At 40.5% G+C, this 20002-nt stretch overlaps 1 protein-coding gene across 7 annotated transcripts in view; it reads left to right on the top strand.

The window, feature by feature from the left end:
• The window catches only part of camkvl (CaM kinase-like vesicle-associated, like), a 39009-nt gene that overhangs the window by 3515 nt on the left and 15492 nt on the right, over positions 1-20002 (top strand). For 2 of the 7 annotated variants that reach the window (XM_020616333.1, XM_020616311.1), the window contains exon 2: positions 1590-1640. The exons of the other annotated variants lie outside the window; for them this stretch is intronic. The gene's annotated coding sequence lies outside the window, so the exon portion shown is untranslated. The remainder of the gene's footprint in view (positions 1-1589; positions 1641-20002) is intronic. 7 annotated transcript variants of the gene reach the window in all.

Genomic DNA, 20002 nt, shown 5'->3' with positions numbered 1-20002 from the left:
GCTGTAGGTGCTTCTTGTGTGTACTATAAAATATAATCCTTCAGGTGCCACTGGTTGTGTAATCAAGGATATATACGTAGATGTGCTAGAGTGTTAACATTCCCATGTATTGAACTCAGTTAAATGCTTTCACCAGTTTGAATGTTTCAGGTATAGGTAATGCCTTTATGATAGAAAAGCAGGAGGAAAATGAGGATGGACAAGTGATACTCAGGTTTACAGTAGTATTATTGGTGGTCATGATCAGCCCACATACAGTATTTATTTGAGTTGACTCAGTCTGAACTGAAAATGTTAAGGAAATGTAATAGTTAAAACAGAAAACCTTAAATATAGAGAAGCTGTTTGACTGTACATTAGTACGGTTGGTTAATGCTGGAGAGAGAGAGAGCGAGCACAGCATATCTGGTCTCACCCCAGCAGCTAACAGTCACTTTTACAGATTTATGATTTCATCAATAGGAAATCTAAAACCAGGTTTGTGTAGTATCTGGTGCAATGCGGGCATCAATATCCCATTATAATCTAATGCTATGCTAGCTATAATAGCTGTTAACAATGGATGTAGTGAACATCCTCTGATTCTTGTGTAGTTGAATGGGAACGTTGCCCGTTGAGCTTCGGTTGCTGAGGCACAGAGAACAGAGTCCGAGATTTTGCTGCAGTCTGCAACCATGTCTACAGCCAGAGAGATTTTCCATCACAGCAGCCAGGATAGGTTACAGATGGTGGTTGTAGGAGATTAAGAGGTGTATCGATCCATCAACATGACTTTTCAAACCCTCCGTGTAATGTGACACAGTGTTCACTCACTGCCACCACATTTAGTGGCCTGTAATGATCCTCATGTGCCCCAGGGGCTTGGAGATAACACTGTTGTTGTCAAGGATTTGGCAACATTTGTGGCAAACATTGATCTAGATGAAAAAATTATGGACTCATAGGATAGACAGTGGAGCCACAGTGCCAAGGGTAAAATACTGTAAATCAAATCTTGCCTATTTCCACACACATGCCACCTATGTTACATAAGGATGAGCTTCAGGATAAACTGTGCACACAACATATGTTTGCTTTTTTTCCCCTTAACTGAGTTTGGTGCCAGAGGTTTCTCATGTCCTGCCTTCCTTACTCATCTTCTGCAATCTTGCTCTCACACACTCCTGTGTCATCTGTTCCCTGTCTCCTGCAGCTGATCCCTTGTCCCCTACTGAACCCCCCAACGTGCAACATACTTTCTTTCTCCTAGTCTACTAGGATATCTGTACAGTTAGAGATTAGTGCTAGAACCTACAGTGTGTGTGTGTATGTGATTGGCAGTCCTAATATAGTAGCTTACTGTATATGTCCAGTGTTTTGCTTGACCTTTCTCAGCTGCACAACAAAGTTGCCATGTAGTTGTATTTTTATTTAAAGCCAAACTCCTCCCAGTATTACTTAAATCAACATTACAATTAAAGCTACAAAACCTACACAAATTTACAATGGCAGGAATCTCTGTTCAAGGTCACTGCCAAATTAGAATCAGCTGATCCCTGATCACCACATTTCAGCCAAATTCACATGTAATGTTCTGAAATATTTTGCAGACAGAAAGAGAAAGAGGGGCGAACACACACCGACCAGCTTCACCGGCAGAGGTAATGAAAGAAATTCAACATGTGTTACTCCAATAACACACAGCAACATCACCAGCTCTGTCTCACAAACACACTTACATGTGCACACACACCATAAAAGGTTGTTTTTTTTTTGTTTTTTTTTTGCACTAGCACTGCTGCTGTGGGGCAATAAATATCAGAGCCAAACTGTAGAGAAACCACATAACTACAAACTCTGATTAAAGCAATGAATCAGATTCTACCAATAAGTCCGGTACCTACAGGCAACATGTACCAGCACACAAGGGAACATTTCAACTCATGAAATCTTCATTATTGCAGCTCAACATTAGACCAAGGTGTGATGGTTCTTCACAAAGCATTGCATACACATAAGCACATGAATGCAATCACAGTTTGCTGTAATGCCATGTTGGATGACAGCTCTTTAATAACTAAGGTTTGAAATCATTTTTATGCAACTAATCTTTAGTTTTAAGGTGAATGGGGGTGAATGTCAGTGACATCCCCATAATACTGCTTTCTTTCTACTTAACAGGTTTTAGCACATGAAATAAATAGCCCTGCGATGGATTGGCGACCTGTCCAGGGTGTACCCCGCCTTCGCCTGATTGCCGGCCGGGATTGAGTTCTTTCTGGTGTTTCAAATGTTCAGTTCAAATTGCTGGATAAGAAAGCATATAGTAGCTACTGACTGCAAAACTTTACTCACTATTCTCTGACATATGCTGTAAAACCTTCTGAGCAGAGGAGTTAAAAAGACAGAGAGAATCTTCCATAACCGGGAGTTGGAAGCAGCTTAATCATTAAGATAAAAGATGGTTCTCTGAACTTTGTTGTAGGATACTGAATCAACCAGTATTCAAAGCTTTGTCAATACATATATGGGAAGAAACAATGAATTAGTAATGAAATATCCAATCCCTGTGGCTCGTGTTAGAGGAAAGAGGGAGACTTGAAGCAATGGACAAACAAGGAGAGGATCAAGAAAAGATAAATTAGACAGAAAAAAGAGCAATGGAGATAGAGAGCCAGAAAGAGTACTTCATGAAAGTGGCATTCATTACCAGAGCCTGTATATGCTGCCCTCTCTGTCTTGATGTCCTCATCTGCCATTTCTCTATTTTCCCCTCATCTTCCTCTCTTCCTTCACTTATATCTTTTCACACTTTTCCCAGCGCTTCATCTCAGCCTTTTTTCCTCTCTTTCACATTTTTCCTTCTTTTCAGCACATCTCTCACTTCCCTGTGCCTCTGTTTTGTCATCTTTTCTCCATCTCCATCTCCATCTCATTTACCTTTGTCTTTAGTTGATTGCTGTGTGAATGACTGTAGTGGTCTTATGTAGGAGAGGAATTAGGAACAGAAAGGAGAGGAGGAGACAGTAAAACCCAACTGTAGTCTTCAGTACTCCAAATAGCCCTCTGGAGGCCATATACTGACATAGTCTGCCTGGCCCAGTTTCATATTAACTGAGTCCACTCACCTGTTAATTGGGGTTTTTCCTCATGCTGGTCCAGACGGGTCCAAACTCAAAACACTTGGCTTTACTGGGTCAACATTTGTTTGGCTTCAGCAAGAAAGTGCTAAAACTGGGCTAAAATCTGGGCCAGCAGAGCTACTGTAGGACACAGAGCAGAAACTGGCATAAAAGGTACAAATGAAACCCATAACATACTGTACATACAGCTGAGTGTAATCCTGTTGTAAGGATGAAACGAAAAAAAAAAAACAGAAGCACAAAGGAAGTTATGGTTTAGGTATCAGAGGTGTCATTATGTGAAGCTCTCACTTATTGCTTGCTCGTTATATTTGTCATTGGGACTTATCATTTGTTATTCCCCAACCAGCCCCATCTACATCACCCCTTATGTAACACCCCAAGCTGTTGTAAAGATGGATCCACCAAGCCGCTTCTTCATCAGTTGTTCAACTATGCCTCTCTATACGATCGTAATGATAGCTGCCAAAGCTACATCTCCTCATCTTCTGGAAGCTGTTCCCCTGAATAGCAGCTGAAGGCCAGCTGCTGCACAGCACTTTTTAATTGAGAATAATTATGGCAGGGACTTTGCACAAGAGGGAATGGCTAGTGTAGAGGGAGACAGATACAGGAAGCAAAGTACATTTCCAATGCTTTTTTCATGGTACCAGCGGGGAAGCACTAAGTGTCTCCACTTTTTCCACTTTGATTGAATGCATGGGTTGATTCAAGAGATGAATATGTAGGCCTCACTTCTGTGATGATCCTTCAACAAGCATTAACAGAATCAGAAAACCTTTCTGGGCTGTAGAGAGTTCAGAAGCTGAATTCTGATGGCTGCACTACAACAAAGATAACCACATAGAAGAGGAGATGTAAGGAACTAAAAGAGGTCAGAACTGATCTGGATTTATTGGCCCAGCTTGTCATAAAGGACGCTTTATCCTCACATTGTATTATGTAAGCCAAGATCTTTGCTAGATACAGGTGAAAGATGACTGCACTGCAGACGCATAAAACTCAAGCTTTTCCCTGTCCTCCTCTGATCCTGGCACATCTCCTCCCTCTGGGCCTTGCCTTTTATTTACTCCCCCTTTCTTCCTGGCTCTTTTCTGCTGACTCTTATTATTTCTGTACAGAAGCATCCCATTGATTGTGTCAATGCATCTAGCCATGTATGACATTCAAGACAAGAGACAAGCAGGTAGTGAAAGGTATTGACTGTAGTGGATGTGTTAGGTCTCAAAAGTCTTTCACTGATTTCTTCATTTGATCACTCATTTTAAACCAGATGCTTAAGCACACTGTACAGGTATAGCTTAGGCACCACAGACAGGATCTAAACATGCTTCCAAAGCAGAAAACGTGGCCTTTTCTTTTTAGGAATAGAGAAATAGAACTGCTACCTGATGCAGCACTAGACAGTTTTGTTCCTTGTACTCATTCATGAAGCACAAACATAAGTTTACAGTTTCATTGGTGATAAACAGTCAAAATCCGTCCCGGATATTTTTGCCATGGCCAGAGTGTATAGTTTGTGCCCTTATAACAGTAAAAATACAATTTGTAATTAAAATGCACACTTGACTACACACTTGTATGGAGTATTGAATGTATCAGCATTAGCTTGATGGACAATTCAAAACCTGCAGAAAGAGTGACAGGGGGTCTCTACGCTTGCCTTTGAAGGGACATGGTATGAGAAGCTGAGGAAACAAGTGGCAGTGCAGGATTGTGTAGGCTTGGAGAAGATAATCACTACCCCATCTGCCTAATCAAAATAAATAAAAGAGCTAGAAAAGCAATAGCAAGAAAGGTGGCAAGAACAGCAGTTACATAGGAGAAAAGCTAGAGCATGGTCTGTCTTTGCTCTGACCTGGTTCCAGTTAATCCGCCTACTTTACACGACAAACATTACCTCCACACTGTATTTATAGAACCTTTTGGTTTGTGGGTAAGCCAGCATTTATTTTATTTTATTTTATTTTATTCTATTTTATGTGTCCATGATTACGGAGTATATACACATAGTCCCTGTCATACAGGGGCAGGGGATTAAATTTAAAGCCTGCAGTTCTTAAGGTTGAATGTAGGGGCCACTGTGGAAACAACATAGTTCCTGTAATAGTCAATCCAAATTGTTATAGTTCTGGAAAACATCTGCTACTTGGCACCAACTTACATTTATGGAAAGATTATTGTATCGGTGCTGTCAGCTCAAGCATTCAAGCCTTGAGATGAAAAACTAGCCATGTTAGCAGATTTGAGGCTGCGCTGTAGGCACAACAGTGCTTTGAATTAAATGCTAACATCTTCATGCTAACAATTGTTAGTTCGCACTAAACATGAAGTACAGCTGAGGTTGAGAAGAATATAATTAGTTTTGTATATAATTGATCATAAACCTCATTTTAATTTTAATCTGATGGCAGCAATAGATCAAAAGCTAAGTGATCACAAAAAATGAAATTCATTCTGAAGAAGACACCAATGTTTGTTTCATGCTAATGCAGCCAATTTCATTTAAAACCAAAAATGTGTTATCCGTCGGGAGATCATCAAAATCCATAATATAGTAGAAGAACCATGAATATGTGTACAAAATTATGTACAGCTGACTGACTGACTGACATTGTCATTACTAGAGCGATGTGCTAGTGTGGCCAAAAAGCCACCACTGACAAAGTAGCTTTTTCAGTGTTTGTAGGCAAACCTTAACTGTTTGTGTAGCATAACTCTAGCAGGCATCTGATGTCAGAATCCTGCACTTCCTTGCATATACCTATGTGCATTCCCCAGCCAACTTTCTGTGAAACAAATAAATGTAATCCAGGTGGCAGTTACTTAAGTGGATTTGGCAAAGCAAATGAATAGGATATAAACATATTTCACTGGCAACTGGGTTGATCAGTGTCAACCAAATCTGGACTTTTATTCAGTGAAGACACCAGCTCCAGTGACACACTAGAGTCCCATGAATGGGGCCAGTGAAAAGAGAACTTCCATTTCAGGACCATTACCTGATAATGAGAGACTGCTTTCTCCTCAACTAACAACCCTGTAGAAAATTCAACATAAGCCTCCATTCAGTTCCACAAACGTACTGGATGCTATAAGGTGTGAGCAGTATACTGTACCCACACACAGTTTAAAAATAGAGAGGGCCCTGACAGTCCTACACGAAGCTTCACAGCAGAGACCTCTTTGTTGAAATGGTCTTCAGTCTTATGACGCTTATCCAAAACTTCAATCACTGCTCCTCTCTCTTCCTCCTTTCTGCTCTTCCTCCCTTCTGTTCCTCTCTTCCCTCTCTCCAGGGATGGGACTTTGCTTCTATAAGTCTTCTATCACAGTGAATATTTCACCAAAGTACTAGCACATACGCACACCGACTTTCTCATGGAAATGTTCTCACTCCCATTCCTTCGTGCATGAGCCACCTTCCATGCTTTATTCCCATTTTTCATTCCTACTTTTTTGCCATCTTCATCTTAATGCTATTTTCTCCTCTGAATCTTCTTCTTTCTCTGGCGCCAATGTTCACTCTTCATTCTTCTTCGCTTTCTTCTCTTCTTGTTACTTGCTCTCTGAGCCCCTGTTCTGCTTCCTCTCTCACTGTTAATACATCACCTACTGTTAATTTACAGTATTTCACCCCTCCTTTTATGGCTATTCCAGGAATGTATTTGAAATATATATTAAAAGGATTTAGTAACCTCCAATCAATACACTTTCTGTTTGGCCTCTATACTATTATCCCACTTTACTTATTTATAATGCTACCTGCACTGAAAAATCTGCAGGTTAAGTTCTCTGGTCATTAGGGTTGACCTACCTGTCCCATTGTCATTACTATACACCAATGAAGTAGTCTTTATACAGGATTGGCTGCATACTATACAAACCACCATACAAAACAGCAGCCTACTAAAGTGTATATAATCAGACATGTTCTCCTAAGCAATTTTCTTAGGTAATGTAACTTTTCATGCAGGTACATTCCTAATATAAAATGATTCAGTGCATCAATGAAAATTGCCCTGGAATTTTTACTCAATGAATTATTTATGCGGTATGCAGGATAAGCCTGCTTTATTACCTTACTGGTTGTGTGTTTCACAGTGATTCAGTCCCAAGAGTTATAATAATGTGTTTTTTGTCTTGAAAATGAGATTGTTCATTTTATCATCATTATGCAAAGTTTGCTCTAGTCCAGCCACAAAACACGCAGAACACAATCACTTTTTAAAATTCTTCTAAAACATTTAACAGCATGTCATACAGAAAACAGATGTCACTCTGACCGCAGGGACTGTCATTCCCTTCTTTTCGTTCTGCCTCTGACTGTGATGATGGGCATCGAGGATAGACATTTGATATTTGCAATACAGTGCAGATGAAGGCATTTGAATTAAGCTCTATTAGAGGATGTGTGGTTAATATTTCATACAAGGCTGGATGGTACACAACAGCATACTGTTGAACTACACAACAGCCCACAGTGACCTGCAGTAGCCTCAGGCTAATCACAGTTTATATGCCGCTCCTGAATGTGTAAGACTGAACAAGGATGGCGATGCTTCAGAGTCAGCCACCATTTTTTGGTCTCTTTTGTAGCAATAAGAGATGCAAACCACATCTGCAGTATACCCAGAACTACAAAATATGCACAGCAAAAATATAATAAACAAAGAGAACCAGTGGTCACAAATTGAAGCTAACCAAGAGGAATCTGATGAACATGAAAATACAGCAGGCCTACGTTTTAAGGTAGTGCTAAAGTGAACGATTTCTAAATTTACCAACCCATGATTGCAATGGTGATATAGTACTTCAAAGTAAAAGTTCTATATACATATTTTGTTTGTTATCAGAAGTGACAAAATAAAAGTAAAGACAATGTCATTAATTGTCTGAATATTATCCTGAAACCAGAAACCAACTAATTTTTGTTATCAGTGCAGGATTATGTTCAAAGCTGTCTTTAAATGATTTTCTATCCTGAGTCATAATGTCATATTGTGAAGGTCCTCTCCTCAGACTGACGTCGAATTTCCACTTACTCGTCTTGTGTTACTCTCTGTCACAGATGGAATTTGATCGTGGCTCTTTGGGTGAAGGGTTTGGAAAATGGAATCTTTGATAGGGAGCAGCTATGAGTGGGCCACTAGTGGCAAACAATGGTTAGAAAGTAATGCTCATACTGGTCGTGTGTGTGTGTGTGTGTGTGTGTGTGTGTGTGACCACATGCTGCTGACATACATAAGCCGGATCATGCCCAACAGATAATATTCATCCGCCTCCTCTTCCTTATGCTACCTCTCTCTCTTTTGTCTGTCCTTATCATCTTTTTGCCCATTATCTTAACCTTCCCTGTCTCTGCATCTCCCTCTCTAACTTTCCCATGAGACCAAATAACCTCATTTTCATCTCAAGGCTTGAATGCTTGAGCTGACTTGTCTCATCACACACACACACACAGACACACACACACACACGCAGAGGTGCTAGTACAGAAGAATAGTAAGGTGTATATTATGAATATCTTTTTAAGGCTTTTATTTAGAACAGAACTGTGTATCTGCATGTGAGACAGGAGCTTTTAGGTAGGAGATTACTGCAAAGGTAACGTGGGAAAACAGAAACAACCACCTCAAACAAACTGATGGTTTAACGCCTCACATTCCCTGCCAAAGAATCTGTGTACATAGCTCTGCTTTCTTTGTGTCCCCTGAAACTCAAAGGAAACTCATGGGAAGATTATGATGATCAGCCAAATAATTGTTTTAGAAGTTGTTACACTGAACTTTGTTAAAATTAATTATCAGTTAGCCTTGAGTTTAAACTCAAGCTGGAGGGAATGAATTTCTCATATATGTGGTTCCAAAGGTGAACTAGTGACCATTTTGAAGCATTTAGTGAGAATTATAAAAAATCAGTATTGCATTTTATTCACAAGTTCAATGGAAAAATATACATTTTATAACTTCCGTTTAATTTACAGGTTCAACATCTACCATACAGTAAACTTGGCATTTGCTCTGACAAAATAGCTGACATTCACCGGCATATGCTGTGCAACAAGTAGAGATAAAAAAACACAAAGCACCTGACAAGCTGTGCTTGCTGTTTTATAACAGAGGAAGCAGAGCCACCACAATGAAGTTCCTCTCACAATTTTTTTTTCTTGTGTTGTGGTTGATGGAGCAGTTCAGGCTCGCAACATTATGTCTTTCACATTCCCCACTGAAGAATCTCTCCACAAGTGCACGACACAGAGAAGCAAGCAGGAATAGACAAAAATAAAGTAGAATGCTGCCTGCACACTGTCAGGACTTGGGTGCATTTATTTAGAGCTATGTTTCAGTCAGATGATGTGTGTCTGGCATCTCAGTTAACACAGGTGAAACAGAGAGACTAAACAAAGGGAGAGGGAGGTTTAGGAAGTGAAGGAGTGAAGGATCAGTGGGAGACCTTTTTTGTTTTGTTTTGCTGCAGATATAGTGCTAGAGGGTTGTATGACAGTGTCAGGAACTGTGAAAGTCTCTGTGTATTAGACTGTGTGTGCAACAGTATGTGTCTCACCGTCTCCCTCGCTCCCTTACTTTGGTAATGTGAGCATGTGTGCGGATGGAAACTCGGGTGTGGACTGAGCATCTCAAATGAAGTCTGGGTTTATGGAGAGGTACACTGTGTGGTGTGTCTAAAGGCCATTTTTGATCACAAAAGGAATTAATTAATGTAAATGTGATCAGTGGAAGTACACATACACACATTCACATGAATTTATACAAACACACACCTGCATGCACACAGAAATGGATGCTGGGGAAAAGGTTTTGCAGTTTAATTTATTCCCCTGAGAGGTAAAATCTCTTCCTAACAATAAAGCCAGTGGCTAAACAATGTATGTGTGCACCTGCATGTGCAAATGTGTGTGTATGTAGGTGGCTCATGGGTAGGTGGATTAGTGTCTGTATAGGGGTTTTTCCATTATAGAACCGTACTGAAATGTGTTGCACTGAGTAACACTTGTCACGGGTTCTGTGTTTGTTTCCACTGTGTTGCGCCTGCTTTGGAGGTGCACTCTGGGAGCTAAATTTCAGCACCCCTCAGGAGGTAGTAGTAAAATCAAGTACCAGGACTTTGCTAGGGGAGGGTGTGCATGCGCGCAGAGCAGTTGCCAGTGATTGGTTAAATGTCCGCATCTTCACACCTCAAGCATTAGCATTACAAGCACCATGTATAAACACACAGCTGACTGTGTGAGAGAACAGCAGTCCCTCCCTCTTCTAAACAGAGGCTGACAGAGAGAAAATACAATGGTAAAACAAAGCAGGGTGGTCCACATCAACCCCCGGAGGCGATGCTTGGTGATGATTATGGGAAGTATGGGGTATACCGCTCCTTAAAAAGAGTGAACAGAGGTGTGTGTATAAGAGAGAGAACATGTTCTAATAAATAAGGATAAAGGATATTTTGTCCACCACTGTCAAACCTGAGGGTTTTTGCGTAATCCCTCATCTCTTTTTATGTTTTATTCCTTGCATAATGTGCATCAGCGACAGTGATGAGTCAGCCTACAGGGAGAAGGTACAGCACCTGGCGGTGTGGTGCGCTGACAGTAACCTGTTCCTTAACACTGACAAGACCGAGGAGCTCATTGTGGACTACAGGAGGGAGAAAGGAGGCACATTCATATTAACGGGATGGTTGTTGAAAGTGTCTCCAGCTTCAAATTCCTAGGGACCCACATCTCAGAGGATCTGTCCTGGACCACCAACACCTGCAGCCTGGTTAAGAAGGCTCACCAGCATCTCTTCTTCCTGAGGACACTAAAGAAGAAGCACCTGTCTTCAGCCATCCTGGTGAACTTCTACCGCTGTGCCATTGAGAGCATCCTGACCAGCTGTATCACAGTCTGGTATGGAAACTGCTCTGTCTCCAACCGTATAGGGTGCTGCAGCGGGTGGTGAAAACTGCCCAATGCATCACAAGGATTCCACTTCCAGCCATTGAGGGTGTCCACAGGGAACGCTGTCTCCGACTTGCTCGCAGTATTCTCAAGGACTCCTCTCACCCTGCTCACAAACAGTTTGACCTCCTACCCTCTGGGAGGCACAGCTGTCTCCTTACTGAACTCTATCCCCCATTGACCCCACACTGCCCTCTTCTATACCACTACACACACCTCAGAGCAGTTAATTCAATGGTTTTATGTCTGACATGTTACTTATGTGCGACATGGTTGTATTTGCCTGGAATTGCAGTTTATTCTGCATTACAAACTTTTCACATGAAGTAGCTTTTTCCCAACACATTTATTTTTACTTATGACTGCTGTATAAATCCACTATTTATTGATGGTAAAGAGATATAAGACATTATTTTGCTTGTGCTTAAAGTCACTGAGCAAAGTACAAGATGAAGAAACGCATTATGATACTGCAATAAAAAACAATCTAAAAATATCTGTAGCTGAAGAGCTGGTTCTGCTGCTAAATGTTCTCTAACTGACTATAGCAACAAACACCAAAATAATATAGGGTTCATATTTTTGTTCTCTTTAATGGTGACAAACAAGAAAATTATTTTATTTTAATGCTTCACTTAAAGCTCAGTTCTGTTGATTTGATTTTGACTTATTTTTGTATAGCTGTCTCAAGCTGAATACAGAATATAAATGTCCTCGGTGTTCTCAAATAACAGTACAAGTATAAAGCATTGATTTGTGGTTCATGGTAAAACAAGCAAAAAAAAAAAAATTTTCTATTTTCCAAGCATACTAGTCAGTTGCGGTTTCTGTACAGTTGTCCTATGCCAAAAACAGAAACTGATATAAAGATAGTGAAAACTAGAGGCAACAGCAAGGTGGGCCTTCACACTGGCTATAAAGCTGACAAAATGAAAATGACTGTAGAGATCAGCATTTTCAGAAAGTTCTTTTTCACATCCTCATTCTAGCACAGGCTAGAGAACATTTGGGAGAACATTTTTGTAACTCTTTTAGTTTCCAGGAATAAAAAATACCAGCATAGTGGGAAAATAGGGTCAAAATCAAGAGCAGATTTTGCATTTCACAAAAAAATGAAAAGGATGGCATTACATTGTACAAATGTTGCATTTATTCCATTCATGCCCTGTTAGTGTTCAGTATTAGTTGCTCACAAAATCCCATGGCAAAGTGATAAAAAGAGAGAGAGAGAGAGAGAGAGAGAGAGAGAGAGAGAGAGAGAGAGAGATCAGATTCATGCTTTTATTCAACATTAACATTTTTGAGAGAAATCCTCTAAACATGTAAATGCACCTTTTATGCAATATATTAGTATAATGTATTCATAATTGTTTCCCTTTTTTTCCTTGATAATGATCCTCTACTCTTATCCCATCACTCTGCCTCTCACTGTATCATGTGGAGCTCTTATTTTCAATTCTGATTTTACGTCCAACTCGGAAAGGAAGTGCTCGCACCTGCCTCAGTCTGTGCGAGACTATGTGCAGCCTGTCAGCCAGATATTGCGTCATTCTACCTAAGGTACAGACACACATGTGCACACACACTTTTGTCAAAAAAAGGCACTCTGTGGCCCTTCTCTCTGAGGACACACTTACTTACTGTGCAAGACCTGCACAGAGCCACTCTCCTAATGAGGGGACAGGAAACAGAGGACAGACATATGGAGGAGAGAATGGGGAAGAAATGAAGTGTGAGGAAGGAAGTATAGGCTATCTGAGTGGTGTAAGGTGTATAAACAGATGTGTCTTATCATTCTGAAGGCTGGATATTCATGTGGTCTGCATACATATTTTTAGAAGTGTGTGTGTGTGCGTGTGTGTGTGTGTGTTTATTTTTAAGGCCAGCAGTGTGAGGACTGGTTTGCAATTTATTCTTGGAAAGTGAGACATTTTGGTTAGTGCTCATTTTCTCACACCCTTTGGGGGTTAAGGGTAGATTTAGGTTTGGGTTAGGATAAAGGTTTGCATTAGGCATCTAGTTGTGATGGTTAAGATTTGGGTAAGTGGCTAGATAATGCAATATGGTAATGAGCACCCTCATAAAGTTATTTATGCAAATGTTGTGCCTGTGTGTGGATACATTTTACTTTAGTACCATCACTTTGAGGACATTTCATCATAGTGAGAACATTTTGGTGTTCAGAGGGCTGTTAAGACTTGGCTTTAGGTTTAAGGCTAGAATTAACCTTAGGTGTGTGTGTGTGTGTGTGTAATGCTACATGGATTTGTTAGATTTTTATGTGTCTGCATTTGAAAATAGACAGCTGTGATGAATTTTCATTAGAACATTGACTTATTAAGGCTGTTTCTGGCCTTGTGTTTGCCTTCCTCCGTATTCACACAAACACACACAGCTCCCATACTGGGAACTCAAGTAGCACATGTATTGGGCATCATGCAGCACAAGTAGCACATGTATTGGGCATCATGCAGCACACACACACACACACACACACACACACACACATTAGACAGTGTATGGCATCCACAAGTGTAATTCTTAATGCTGTTAGTTTTACATGTGAGTGTATTCACATTCTTGCTTTCTGTAGTGCACTTGATTTTAAAGCTGATAATTGGCCCTTCATCTGCTTCCCCTCTGCATCTCCTTCAGTTCTACTCTCCTGTGTACGCTGTCGTGTCGTCACAGCTCTTTGATTTGTCCCACTTTCACATCACAGCATCCTGATAAGGCCTGGGACCAACTTCAAGCTGCTCAGTGCCCTGCATAATATTGAACACACATTCATCATCTCAAGGAATGAGCTCAGTAGATATATGTGCACTAATTTTTCCTTAATTCCATTATATTCTTACTGGAAGTATGTTTTATAGGCCAAATGATATACATGACAACATGAAAGTGATTTCAGCTGTGTCTAGAATATTCATTGTGTTATTATTTTCTAATGACCCCCAGTCCAATTCTTACATAAGGATGTGAATCTAATGAATATTTAGTTGAAAATTTTTAAACCCTAAGCAATACAAAGGCTGGATAAAAATTCATTTTGGCCATGTTTTCTAAGGCAAATAAACCACGGAAGGTCTTGAGGACAGGCTGTGATGTCTTGTTATAAACAGATAAAGAGACCCACACTGATTTGCACAGAAAAAACACAAATATTTATCAAGGTGAGAGCAAATATGAGCTTAATCATAGCTAATCTAATTAAAGGCAGGGAGCCCGATGGTAATGGTGAGCCTAATTACTCCTATGAGGGCTTTTGGGAAACAGAAAATTTACTTCCTTCCTTACACTGTATACAGTGTGTGTCTCTTAATTGTGTTTAATTGTGCACACACACATACAATGACAGGCTAGTCTAGTAGGATTAGTGGATGTAAAGTGTAGGAATGGTAAACATGTCCACACTGTTCTTCTCTGTTATTGAAAAAGTTAGAACATGGGTTGCCACATCAGTTGTAACAGCCAGTGTTCTTCCTCCCTCTCTTGGTCAGATTATTAACTGTGCATTTGCTCGCTATAAACTAACCCTTAGCTGTTAAATAAAAAAGACATGCCTTTCATGGCCATCAGAAACTCTGAAAAATGCAGAATCAATTCAAGGCCAAGTCTAACAGCATAAACTTAACATTAGCTTTCTAGCTAACATTTGACCAGATAACAAATGGTCTTATACTTGTATAGCACGTTTCTCTGCATTGTAGAACACTCAGAGTGCTTTCGCACTATTTGGCCATTCACACTCCCAAACACTCACACTGGTTTCATCACCGGGAGCAACTGGGGGCTCAGTGTCTTGTTCAAGGACACTTCGACATGTGGGCTGGACAAGCTGGGAATCAAACCACTAAGCTTCCGGTTAGGAGACGACCCGCTCTACCTCTCCCAAATGAGTCAGCTAATGTTTGCTGAAAGCATCAGCTTTCTTTTTGAGTTTTGTAGTGACTAATAAAGTTGGATGTTGTGGTGGTCATGTCACTGATTTTTGTGCTGTAACCTTTGCATACCTCTGTTCTCTTCTTACTACTGCCATTGACAACATAACCTTTGAATCCAAACTTCATTAATTTTGCACTAGTCCTCTGCAGGATAGCTGCCCTCTGCTGGTCTGCTGCGTTCTGGTAGGTTGCCAGGTTACCAGCTGTGGTTCAAAAATAAAACATAACTCCTCGATATCTAGAAAAAAATGCTCATATTTAGTTTAAGAAAGTGTAGTAATTTCAAGTCATCTTTCTAGTCACAAATACCAAGTCAAAGGTAGCTGACTTTGGTCAAATCATGTGAGTCCCCTGCCTCTGGGAACTGCCTTGATAAAACCTCTGGACAAGAGTCCTACTAAAAGAGGGATGGGTACAGGGAAAGCGATGAGATTAAAGTCACGCAGAAGCAGGGGAAAAGGCTTTTAAGTGAAATAACCCCACTGTTTGGTTGAAGGGATGAACTTGTTATCAGTGTTGATCACCCATGTTTCCAAGTTGCCATGGTACAGGTGCAGTGACATGTCAAATACTAATGAGAGACAGATATACTCAGTATGCTTCTCTGCCATGTAAGAGCAGAGTCATATAGTGAAGTCCACTGAGCTGTGTAATTAGTGTGCTTGTGTGCTCCTGTGCAGTACAGTTGTGTGTTTGTGTGCGTATGTGTGTAACTCAGGTGGTGAGTGCTCACATGGAGTCTTAACATGCGAGGCTTGTCATTTCTTGTTCACACTGGCAGAAGTAGCCCAAGGTCTGCTGCTCTCACTTTTCTGAGGCAGACACTGGCATACTTGTTAATACATTTCATAAACACACTCACACGCATCTCAGTTGCAGCTGTTTATCTTATCGTACCACAGATCTAGTGTCACCTAATAACAAAGCCGATGCAGCATCGCTTAATCATTTTGTGCAGATATCAGGATTTGTACTGTGGTGATGCTGATAATGACAGTGTTGTTTATTTACAAGCATCGCTGTGCTGCATCTGTCTGACAGTGACAAGGACACACTGGCATACCCAACCACTTGACTGACAACAGCCCAGAGTAGTCATGGCAGCTTGTCACACAGAACATAGAACTAATGTAATGATTTTCTTCAATATATCACTCTGTTAACATTTAGTGCTGAGCAGCAAAATTCACCGGTAGCCTTGACAGATAAGGAAGGAAGGTTTTTTTTTTTTTTTCTGAGTTGGACTGAGCATGGACTTTATAGAACAGGGTTAGCTAAAGAAAGGAATGCCAGTAAATAGCAGATTTTGAAGCATAACCTTGACACTAAGGACCTCAGAAACACTTCCTCCCTGAGCTGATAAAAAGATATTTTATTCTATTCATTTTGAGCCTTGCTGCAGCCTAAACACAACACTTGTGAAGAAGCACATATACACATTCAGACACAGAGATATACACCAGCATTTAGCTATAAGGTGATGAAGATAACTTGTGATGTGTCGGAGAGCACGGCGTGCCTTCACACCTGACTCTGTGAATTAAAGGCATAAGAAAAATGTACAATGTACAAGTTGTCAATAATTGTTCATTTTATATTACATCACAGCATCCCTACATCATTATTTGATGGCTCACCTGGGCCAGCATTAAGCACATGTCTCATTTTATACAGAATAAACTGTAAGATTCTTAATAATGTATGGTTTCTTATTTCATAAAACTAGGGGTTTTGTTTACTTTTTACATGTATTTCTTATGTGCCACCTCTCTGAGTTTGTGCCCCAGTCTGGCTGCCATGTCCAAAGCGTTCTAGCCACTGTCTGTAGGATAACCTTCATTTATTGTAACCTATGTGGATCGCACATTTAAGCTGAGTGATGCAAACATGATCTCTCTTTGTTTGTTTTAAATCTGAAATCCAGAATGTTTTGCTTTGCAGATATACCATTACTATGTCCACCTGTGTAGCGGTGTATGGTAAAAGCCCCTATGGAAGAAGAGGTTCATCCTGAAATTATAAATTTGTTTAAACATCAAAAATGGCACATCTTTTGTTTAAAAATACTTTATACATTGACGAAAAATTCCTGAGAAGGGTTAATAACATATTCACATTCACATGACCTGGTCATTTGTAGACAGTTTCAGTGCATACTAAAATAACAACTATGAAGTGAAACAGTTTAATATCTTTTTTATTCATCTTTTCATGGCATGCACTTGTGTTGATTGTAGCGTTTAAAGGTAGAGATGAACATGGATGAAATGTCAAAGAACCCAAACCATAGCCCTGCTTTACTGATTCAACGCAGCATAAGAGAACAGTGTCGCTGAGGATGGCTGAAATGTTGCACTGCAGTTCACTGATTTAATTTTATCTTTGATAATGAGTTCCCTGCACCAATCTAGCAAATATTCAGGGTGCGGGCTCTGAATTTGTTTTGCAGAGAGGGTGCGCTGTCAGCCTGCCTTCAAGTGCTTTCTGACTTTAGGGACAGCCCTTCATACCCCCATAAACATGAGTCACAGAACACATTACCGCACAAAGCCTGGTAACACATGCACACATGCACCCACACACAGAGACACATTCACCTGTGCAAACATTCACAAGCACATAGTTGTGAAGCTGTGAGGTTGAGAGGTGCTCTCAATCTGCCTCTGCACTTCTGTGTTTTACACTTTGTTCTGTTCTCATGTGCACTATTTTCTCTATTCACCTTTTACACTTAGTCACAGTGTACCTTTCCCCTTCCTGTTGTGTTCTTGTCGTTTCTCACCTCTTTCCTCATCTACCATCTTTCCCACTCCTCCCTTCTCAACTCCTTTCTTCTCATACGCTCCCGTCTCCTCCTACTCTCAGCCAACTTCAAGGTTCATACTGACTCAGTGTTCTGCAGGTATAGTGCTCTGTGGCATCTGAGTTTTTAGCTGGAGAAACAATCACCATTGGCACAAAGAGAGTAACAAAAGGGCAAGCATACTTCTAAAAGAAAGGACAGACCATAAACTGATTTGTACCAAGAAAGTAGCCTATATCTCTTCACACCTGAAACTCAGGCAGTTAGCTGCTGTTCTTTATAGATCCAGTCACTCTCAAGCTTTTGGGAAATTCATGTTTTTACCAAAAAGAAAAGAGCGTTATGTTAAATTTCAACCCAGAAAATGAGAATGTCAGTGTAAAGACTGAACTGATGTTGTAATAGTGCCTCAGCAAATCCTCAACATTAGTCTGGGGTCACTGTTATGAAGTATGTTGACATTTGAGTGGCACAATACAATTAGATTATGTATCTTTGTATGTAGAGACAGCATGGTGGCCAGCAGGACCAAAAATCAGTGTAGAAACACTCTGCTTAAAAGTTAGGATCTCAAAGAGTTACTGTCAATCATATCTGCTGACCCTCATTATCAAACAACATGTGGTGCTGAGCCAGTTGTTATTTTTACTTCAGTGGGGTCACTGTATATCAAGCCACCATCACCTTCACTGCCCTGGACCTGGTCATGGCAATGTTGTTGTGCTTACATAATCTTCTGGCAAAACTAGGCATTTTCAATCCACCACTAAATTCCACTTGGTCTCGCTGGGACATTAGCTCACACAAGGATGAGCATATGGACACATACAGTATGTACACACTCAAGCATGCACCTTCCTGCTCCAGCTCGTATCTGCACATGTGATATATCCACATCAACCTTTGCACTTGAACTTGCTCTCAGACACACACACTCATAGTTGCATGCCCATACACACACTGTATCCCAGATTTTTGGATTAGGGGTGCAGATTAGAGATTAGGGCCAGCACTGGGATTACACAGTACTCTCCAGCCCCCACCACCATAGATCAGAAGCACCTCTGGCCCAATCATTTGCCATGGGGATGCTACACACACACACACACACACAAAAACACACACACGGAAAGAGAAGGGATTTTACATCACTTATTATTATTCCTTAATCCCTAAATTAGCACCAGCAAAATTTCATTACCTCTGAGGATTTCTATTGTCTTTTTTGTTCTTGGTTGTCACATTATTTTCTCAGTCCTTTTCTTTCTTTGTCTCCCTCACTTACACACACAATAGTGAAACTCAAAAGAAACAAGAAATGAATTGTCCCACAGGAAAGGGTTAAGTCAGGTATTTAAGAGAGGAGAAGGACCTTCAGCCTGGATGGCTGAAGCTTCAGTGGAATCTTCGTGGACTTCCGGGTTGCAAGCGAGAGCAGACGCCTTTACTGCTCCTCTTGTCTGTTCTACGATTTTTCACATCTTCTACATTTTCAAGTCTTTGAACAAATTCTACAACTATTAAAATGCCTCCAAGAGGGAAAAGAGCTAATAAATCAGAAGCGAACGAGGATGTTGAAGCAGAAGAGGATTATATTTCAGCGGCGCAAGTAACAGAGATGTTGAGTCAGCAGAAGCAGATGTACACCGCACTGTTGAGCCAACAACAAGACAACTTCAAAGGTTTTGTGCAACTACTTATGGAGACAAATAACAAGAGACTCGACGACATCACCAGAGAAATACAGGAGATAAAAACCAGTTTGCAGTTTACCCAACGATATGTGGATGTGATTAAAGCAGCCATGGGTGATAAGAAAATACAAACCAAGGAAACAAGGGATGATGTCTACAAAACTTGTGAGAGTTTAATAGCCATAACGGATAAAATGGAGCATTTGGAAGTACAGTCCAAGCGAAAAAACCTGATCTTCGAGGGAATCAAGGAGTCAGCTGGAGAAAGCTGGACGGAAGCGGAATGTAAGGTGAAGGAAATACTAAAGGATAAACTACAAATTCATCAAGAAACTGAGATGGAGCGGGCTCACAGAGTCGGGAAACCTTCTGAGCGGGGGCCGAGGGCGGTGATGGTAAAGTTGATGAAAGAGAAAGATAAGGCACACATACTGCAACAAGCAAAGAAGCTTAAAGGATCTAACATTTATATAAATGAA

Source organism: Monopterus albus, unplaced genomic scaffold (assembly GCF_001952655.1).
Source record: "Monopterus albus unplaced genomic scaffold, M_albus_1.0 scaffold6.1, whole genome shotgun sequence".
In the NCBI taxonomy this organism is placed as follows: Eukaryota; Metazoa; Chordata; class Actinopteri; order Synbranchiformes; family Synbranchidae; genus Monopterus; species Monopterus albus.
The sequence above is the reverse complement of the archived record's forward strand: the minus strand, read 5'-3'. Positions and strand labels throughout refer to the sequence as shown.